The sequence below is a fragment of the Halyomorpha halys genome, unplaced genomic scaffold (genome assembly GCF_000696795.3).
Source record: "Halyomorpha halys isolate HHAL.00 unplaced genomic scaffold, Hhal_1.1 Scaffold650.1, whole genome shotgun sequence".
NCBI lineage: Eukaryota > Metazoa > Arthropoda > Insecta > Hemiptera > Pentatomidae > Halyomorpha > Halyomorpha halys.
In genome coordinates, this window is record NW_027109230.1 from 137,051 (window position 1) to 146,588 (window position 9,538).

Genomic DNA, 9,538 nt, shown 5'->3' on the forward strand with positions numbered 1-9,538 from the left:
TTTTGGGGGGGGGGTAATATGGTTAGGTAATTTTATTTTTATTTTGTCATATTCGAAGAAAAAGGAGAGGAAATAAAAATATTAGGTTCCATATTATTAGTTTATATTCTATATTATCAACATATCACAGACGTTGATGTATGATGTATGAAATTAGCAAAAACACTTCTTTTACTTCCTTGCAGGTTTATCTTCCGTAAATTCCGTTATTAATAATCAGATAAAAAAGGGCCATTTTGAAAACACATTACATTATGAAAGATGGTGTGCTCGGACTCATTGAAGATTATTCTGACTATTGCCTGTTAATTGTTCATAGAATTAAGAAAACCTTTACCCGTAAAAATCTAGGAAATTTTTATTTTATTCGCCAGACTAAAGTATCTTATATAATAAAATTTCTTTCTCTAATGACAAATATGTTACTATCTTCAGGCAACGGAGTACCGATACTCGATAACTAGCATCAAATGATGGAAATAAAACATATTACACATTAAATTCATAGCTAAATTTAGATTTCTATATTGTTCAATCAATCGATGGTTTTTTTTTTTTCAAAGTGCAAGATCAATCTGTAAGAAAACCGCGAATAGTGTTGATACACTGAACTATCTATGGAACTTAGAACTTATTTTCCGGTATATTTAAGTGATAAAGCCGGAAAAATTTAGGTTTATATCATCTCAAAAAAGAATTCAAAGAGCAAATCTTCACAGGAGGCTGGCGAAGCCAACGATCTCCAAGAATAGAAAAACAATAACAAAGAAAAGAATATTAAAAGTCTAATAACCACGCCAGAACGTTAAATTTATTGTTGCGGATTCTTACCATTGAGGTGTATCAGCTGAAATGGACTTCTTAATATTAACGATACCTCAGGCTGGTGCATTTTTCATTTATTTTGTTAAAAATGTACATTTATTCAATTTTATTCTGTATAGAAAATATTTAATTCTAAATCAAAAACTCTGGTTTATACTCACTTAAAAGTCTAAACCATTTTTTTTAGTTAATTAACGCTATAATTTTTGAACAGGGTTGAAACTATCAGCCTGACACATTGGACAATTCACAATAAAATTATACTATCGAAACAGAAAAACACATTGAAACTGCTGTTAGTGCAAATTACCACAAACTATTTCATTTATACAATGTATGCATCAATAACTAAACAGCATTAAATTGACTAAATTATGAATATTATTTTTTTTTTAATGCGACATTCATTTTTTTTTCTAGGATAGCCCTGATTGGTCGATGTATAATATAAAATATCGATAATCTCACAAGATATCATAAAACCAAAAATAATGAAAGGTTTAGCGAGGCGGCCATCCTTCAAAGTCAACCCGTCCCGCAAAACCCCCATTTGGCGACGGTTTTATGACCTTTGAAACATTTATTTAAAACTGGAAGAGGATAGATTGAATACTTTACGTACGTTTGTAGATTGGCTACTCTACGTTAGTTTATAGATTGGCTACTCTACGTTAGTATATAGATTATACTTTACTGTATAAATGAAGCTTTTGTTCTCAGTCAAAAATTCATAAATGGCGAATTGTTATTACTCTAATAGTCATTAATCCACTTGGCTAAAATATAATTGCTGATATTTTTTAGTACTAGACTCATAACAGAAACGAGACTTAGATATTTGGTACTATAGTATGCATCCTGAGCTTTTTGTTTAGTAAAAGCTATTAAAAACGTTTTTGTTCGTTTTACTTTCTTAATCCAAATTAGTTAACAAAAAGTGTTAGTTTGCTAAAGTTAAATCCACAAAAAATCTTAGATATGTCTGTTTATTCAAGTAATAAGTAATATATAGCAAATATAAATAATATTCCGTATTATTCTATTCCTAGATACCATTTTCTTTTTTTTCATCAGGTATTCTCTTCTGCAAAAACGTATTCTTTGTCGGAATTTTAAATTCAAAAAGAATTCTCTGAGAATTCCCAAGACGTAAGTATTTGCTATAGATAGCTTCCTCTTCGGCAGTTTAGATGTAAAGAGACAAGCCCCGCCCAGTCATTTTAGATAAGGCTCAGGTGCAGGTGGCCGTCACTTCAGCTACAAATGTGAAAGCTCCAGCATTACGCATGCATTTTCGTCTGTGGTACTTTCCTAAAATGGTGCGGACTCCAGAATTGTGAGGAACACTTCTCAACACTACGTGTGTAGTAGGTTATATTATTACACTGTTTTGTTGATAAGAGTAGAAATAAATATAATGGCGCTGTTAGATGTTAAAAACTTTCAGTCATTAAGTTAGTTCTTAATTATGTAAATGTTGTTATATTATTATTTAAGCAGTAAGGGCTTTTATACATTCTCCATCTAGTAAAAGACAAATATTTTGTTATATATATATATATATATATATGATGAGTAGTGTACAGAATAAGTACTGTTAACAAACCACCATTGTAATACCAGATGGTAACCCATGTGAATGGTAAAATAAAATACAGTATTATTTAAACATTCACAGTGTTCATTTCGAGTCTATTTCTTTCTTATTTCAACTTCGCCAAATATTTTAACTAGTGCCGAAACTTGGGAAAATTAAGAAAGTTGTGTTAGCGTTCATAATCTCAAGACTGATATCGTAGACTAGAAGATACGAGAGATTAGTTAGTTGTAGGTAATTAGATAATGTTATCACGTTGTAGCTTAGATATCGTAGTGCCATTTATTTAATCTCAAGAAATAGACACCATGTGAACACAGTAAATGCTTTTATTTTACCTTCTACATGGGTTATTATCTGGTATTACAAATGTTGTTTAATAATAGGACTTATCATATATGTATATTATATGTATATTTGTATAATTTTGTTTTTTAAATTAAATATTTGAGAGAAATATAAGTAACTTTAAAAATCACAAAACTCATTTGATTTTTACTTCATCTCATTCTTTATTAATATGCATTTCAGAATTATTTTAATATTTTGTTTAAGTCAACAACATAATTTTACTTGCATTCCTGGATAAAACTCAAATAATGAAAAATAATAGATGTGATAATTAAATAATATTCTGAGAAAATAATTATAGAATTATGCACCAATTCTATGCGACTACAGACACAAGAATAAAGATGTATGTATTTATTAATCTAAAATACTGGTGATTTTATGAATATGAAAACATATTTTTTTATATTAGCTCTTAAACTAGTCAATTAGACATTTATATCTGCATGTATATTTTTTATAAATTTGTTTCTATGAAAGGCTTTTTGTTTATTTTGTAATTTTTGTTTTAGAGATAGTATCGATGATTACCACAGATTTGTTGAAAATGTAAGTTAAATAAAGTTTTATTTAATATGTAACTTTTTATATACACCATAATTTATCATTTTATTTAATGATTAATATTGTTTATATTTTTAACAGTATTTAAACTGTAATAAACACTTGCAACTCTGGGTGGGACAAATGATGGTATTTGTTTCATTGTTAAGGATGCACTGTTTCGAGACCCTTGCTTATACAGCTACATAATATGGTAAGCATCTCTACTCAACCGCATGGTTCATCCCCCGACACAGTAGTACAGGTTCCTACTTTAAACAGATGCTGTTCACCTAATGAATTCTCTACTAGGCGGAGTACTTTTTCCACTAAGTAACCCCATTCATTTACTTCAATCTCAGGATTCATAATAAAATAATGTTTTTATTTTGATATATAGTACAAGTAAATGTATTAACTTGTCAGCGACTTTTAGGATTCTTAATAAGATACTTCTTACAGCCTAATGCCAGTTCTTACTTTCAGGCCTTGGAGGGTTATCCAGAATTTATTTACACGAAAGGTGATAAACCAGATGCTTTTGAGCATATGGATGATAAAGGAAAATCGGTATATGTCTTGAAGAGGTATGAAAAGTAAAGTCAGAGAATGGTCACAGAAATAGGTTATGCCAAACAAGCTGTAGAACGAGTTTAAATCGATATGGTTTGTTCCCCAATACATTCGTTTTCCTGAATCGATTTTAATAATTTTCTAGGGTTCGTTAAAATAGTTAAGTCATCTTGTAAGACTTGGCATATTACTTATTCTGTTTTTACAGCACTTTCTAGATAATTTGAACCAACAAGTCTGGTAACCTTCATTCAAATCTTGATGAATAATTTCGCAATGCAAGTAATAATCTTCCAATCTAACTTTAATTTAGTCCTAGTAATCCAATCTAAAAGAATATATCTTATTTCTATGTATTTAAAACTTAATATAATCGCATGTTAATACAAATACATAGTTTTTTCGGATGGATCGACAACCTTGAAGACCTTTGGCCGCACAAACTAAGCTTTTCCACGCCTGCCTGTCTTGGGCTACTACTTTCCAGTTTCCTGCATGCAGTTCTTTCACATATTTGCTGATTCTGCTTATCCATCTGGTTTTTGACCTCTCAAGTGGTCTCTAGCCAACTACACTCTCATTCATTGTTCTTGGTCACATACCATGCCCAACTTCCTAATAATAATCTTCCAATCTAACATTAATTTAGTCCTAGAAATCTAATCTTAAAGTATGTATCTTACTTACGTTTATTTAAAACTGAATATATTCGTTGATTAATACATTAAAATATATATGTCAGGTAAATTGGATAAAGTGGAACAAAAGATTAAATTCTATAATAATAATTTCATGATAGTTTTTTTAGAGAATCAATATCGTGGCGGATCATCTTAATGTGTAGGTCATTTACTTGTACAATATGTTCTACTGAATAGGTTTGGATGTCTTCCAAATCTGACCATTTCCAATTACTGTCATATTACAACTTGACGATTTTTGAGTACCCAAACTTTTTCTGGTTTGATATCTCAATACGATACAGAACGCCTTCATAATTCACTTGGACGAATCTGATCTCATCCGACTGTTTAACCTTTTTGTGTACAACGTGATGCTGTGGTTTCAGAGCATCTTCAGTTGCTTAAGATTTTTCGTGTTCATTCCACCATAAAACTACACATAAGCAATTTAATGCTCGTAATGCCACTTGAAGTGTCCTTACCCATACTTCTATACTCCTTACTCCATTGTATTGTATCTTTGGGTCGTAGAACGGATTTGAAAGTTAATAGAACTTTTCCGAAATTACTCCATTGAACTTTACATTTTATGCAAACAAATAAAACTGAGCATTTATTTAGGAACACTATAGAACTCATGGTAACAATAAATTATGAATACGTTCCTCAAAATATCTACCTTTTTTAAAAAATAAAAAATGTATTAATAATTCTGTGACTTATGATTACCAAAAATATTAGAAAACAAGTTTCTCTTCTGGGCCTTAGCACTATAACGCAGTAACACAAGGATGCTAACAAAAAGTTAATAAAAATAAAATAAAAAATTGTGTACTTTTGATAGTATTTTCATGGCAGTGGACTAAAGTTAAAAAGTTGTTTTTAAGTTTATCCGTATTTGAGAACATACTTTCATTTAAAGAGTATTTTCTAAAATAAAAATAGATTAAAAAGTATTTAATTTTTGTTGTATTATAACCAAAACAGGAGTAAAATTTTATTGATGTGGCATTAAGATAAGAAATACGGCTATTAAGATTAATAGTTGTGAAATTACCTGCCCGATGATTTCGTTCTTCATTTCTGTTGAATGTTTTTTTTTTTTTTGCAATTTAACTGAAATTTTCTTGTTATCTAAAGTAGCTTTTTGGACAAAAATTATTATGTACAATACTTTAGACCGAAAAAGAGAGAGTTAACAGAAATAGCCTAAAAAAAATCCAGAAGATTTAACGAGAGATTTGGATTCTTAAGGACTTTTCAGTAATTTTTGTCTGTTATTCTCAGTTTGATTTTGGTTTTGGCAGTTATCTAAGTCTTTTTTTTTTTATTTACATACTACAAAATTTACTGACTTTATTTAATTTTATTTTATTTTTTTAAGTATCCCAATTATCGAAAGTAAATAAACACCTCTACCATAGAGCCTATAATACATTAATCGAAGGACAATATTGTTTAATAACCAACTATATATAACATATATAGAAGTTTGCTAATTCATGCAAAACATATTGACAAACGCTTAACTAAGCTTTCTAATTGTTGTAACAATATTAAAAATTTCAAAATAAACAAAACGAATGCCTTATCCAAGATTTTCAGCTGATGCAAAGGAGGAATAATTTGTTTCATCTGATGAGATAAGTTGAAGTCCCATTCAAATACCTAAAAGAAATTAGTGGTCAGAAATAGCCAGCCAAGTAAAAAAAAAAAATTTATTATAAATAATAGAAATTGAAAATATTGTTTAATTTGATCGGGATACAACAATATTGTGTTATAATGTAATTTTAAAGGCATGATTCTAGATTCTCAAATTGCAGAATGGATGCACCATAATTTGATCAATGAATCAAAATATTTTTCTTGACATCTTTTCAAATTTTCTATCCAACACTATTTTACTTGTTTCTCAATAGAAACTGAAAATAATGATAAAATGAAAATAAATGAGTTCTCAGAAGTATTATGAATCTTAAAGTAAGTTTTAATTGTTAGGATTCCTAGAAAACAACGCCAGGAAAAGTGCCAAGAAATCTGACTTAAGAACGCAAGAAATTGTTTGAAATTTTACATTACCCATCTCAAATAGTGCAGTTATTAATCCTAAATGAGCATTGGCCATCACCCACAATTAAAAATTAATGTTCTGTTTTAATTACTAGTTTGGATATTATTTCTTAATTGAAAGAAAGTTTACTTTATGAGTCCAAATTTTATTAATATAACCAGGAAAAGAGTTATTCTACGATCCATTTCACATATCTGGAATGAATGACCAGAAATTAAAAAAAATGTTATAGTAGATACTAAACTCAGATTAAGTTTATATAGAAGAAGCGAGAATGCCTCAAGATGGTCTACTACTTGTGATAAAATGAGAGGAGCTATTAAAAGTATTTCCTTACAAATTTAGGAAGGGGCAGGTCCATGGAAATGGCACTCGAACCCATACGCCTTTTTTGATGAGTACTTTTTTACGTTTTTAGCTTCTATACTGTGTGAATAGTATTTTGTTCAAATTTCAAATCAATTTCTTAAATATCCTCTTGAGACATCGATACTTTATAAGAAGTTGTGACAAGCATCGGCCTTGTAAGTAAAAAATAAAACAGTAAACTTGTGCATATACTGCTTAACTCTCGACTATTGTTGAACTGAGGGAATACAGATTAATGTATGATGGTAAATTCCACTTTTTTTAATAATTGTACTCTTTGATAGGTTGCCTCGTGATGAAATATGAAATTAAACGTGAGCATGACGACATCTGCTACTCTGACATTTATACTTCAGATGTCTTCTCCAGTTTCAAGTTCTGGGTAGACATTAACTCTGGTGAAGCAGAAATATTTAATTTATTAACACTCAACCATTCTGAAATCGCCGCAAAGGAAAAGAAAAAAGTACATATCCTTGTATATTAAGTACCATAAAAGGATATGTACCATCCTCCTATGGTATGTAGACGTTGTATACGTATAAGAGGTTTTTAATGAAACCACAGTTTTACTTAGTCAATCAACAAGGAGTGTTACCCTTACTACGTGGAAAATAATGATGAAGACTTGTTTAGCATTTAGAACTTTTTAACACTTTTTTTTGCATAATTTCACCTCTTATATGTAATATTTAATTTTTTCAGCCATGAATTTGTTTGAGCAAGCGAAATATTAATTATTTATAAAACTATTACACATGTATATAATTGTTCATTACGAAAATATCACTCATTTATTTTTTGAACTTCCTGACGGTAAAATATAGATTTTACTACAGTAGCATGCTACCACCAGATTAAAGATAATTATTTTGACAGCGGTATTGATTTATATCTCAAACCCAGAAAATAGTAATAGTTTGAAATTTTCACATTTTTCTGAAAATGCATGTCTTATTTTAGTGTCCTTTTTGTTGCTACTACCACAAATTCGAGTTGTGCCTCTTTTCTTCTGAATGTACGATGCATGTGGTTTGATGTATTGTTAGTTTGTCGCATCATTATAATGGTTTTGAAAAGAAAATTGGTAGATATTGGCAAGGCAGTAAGCATTAAAGCTGTCATGAGATACAATCAGTGCAATTGCTGCGATGGCATACATTAGCAGTTACAGGGGGACAGCGCACGCAATGAGGGAACTAACTGTACGCTCACATGTCAACGATCCCCCTTCCGCTCCGACCCGCTTTGTGGTCACTAAATAAATATGGATTATTAACAAATTGTTACTAGACCATTTTATAATGAAATTTTTTGATGTGTTTCCTATATTATTTTGAAATTCAGCAATAATAATTAAATTTTTTTTACGTTTGCTCTAGCTCTAATGATGGCCATTTTATTGTTTAAAAAAATGTATCTTTTGCGTTTGTAGCTATGTAAATTAACTTAAATTAATTAACACTGGTATCAATTATTTATTAATTCATATATATAAAAATAAATTAATGAAATAATACTTTTTTTTTAAAGAAAAAAGTGCGTAAATATTTCATTCAGTTCATGGTCAATTGAATTGTGGTTCTTAATACTCATAATTTACATCGAAATTTTGAGTCAAAGTTGAAATATCTTCAATTTATGAAGGTATGTTACAGCAAGAAGGAATATAATCTCAGGCTTCATATTTAGGAAGTGTTTACCTACCTGTACGAAATTTAAAATTAAAAGTGCCTATACGATTTATAAATGTTTATAAAGGATTGAAAATTAAAAATATTTGATAAAACTTTAAAATTAAATAAAATTTTACTTTCAATTTCAAATTAGAAATCTAATCTAAGGCTTTTACTTTAGAGGTGTGTAGCATCTTTTTTTTAATTTATTTTAAATATATACAAACCCGTTAGTTACCTTGCAAGCAATAAAAAAAAAAAAATGAAAATCAGTTAATTTCCAAGGTCCAGTAATAACTCGACTTGTTGACAAATTGAAATTTATATATTATTATTATATAATTTATAATAAATAAAGGTTTTAACTGTAAAATTATGGAGTTTTTAAACTTTGTCTTAATAAAGATGTAATGCGCAAAATTTTGAATTATTTTGTAATTTTGAATTTTCATCGAAAAGGAAGCCAATCTAAGAGTTAATTATTTTTTTTTAAGTATAGCTAGATCTACATCCCTAAATACTAAACCTGAGGTCATATTCCTTCTTGTGCTAATATCCCATCAAAAATTTAAGATTTCCAATTTAGATGCGAGATTTGTGCAATTTTGGATAAAATTACGTTAAACAAGTAATTAACGTATTTTGTTTCTGAATAAAATAGATTTTACTTAACCAATCCAGGTTACACAAGTTCCGAGTAATTTAAGTTATAGTAAAACTTTCTACAAAATAGCCATATTTTCCAACCATGTCCATATTTCACACCACACCTCAATAGCTTAGGACTAAACCAAGATATCTCAAAAACCCTTGGAGACGATGATAAAGCAATAAAATTGGTGTTTCA

The 9,538-nt window shown here is 29.2% G+C and overlaps 1 long non-coding RNA gene across 2 annotated transcripts; it reads left to right on the forward strand.

Moving 5' to 3' along the window:
* Positions 1 to 2: 2 nt before the first annotated feature.
* LOC136795765 (uncharacterized) lies at positions 3 to 3,948 on the forward strand. Of its 2 annotated transcripts, none has more exons than XR_010843434.1 (4): positions 3 to 2,656; positions 3,286 to 3,322; positions 3,419 to 3,530; positions 3,803 to 3,948. It is a non-coding gene; the product is annotated as an uncharacterized lncRNA (long non-coding RNA). The 2 variants fall into 2 exon arrangements; XR_010843433.1 differs by lacking the exon at positions 3 to 2,656 and adding an exon at positions 2,889 to 3,119.
* The last annotated feature ends 5,590 nt before the right edge of the window (positions 3,949 to 9,538 follow it).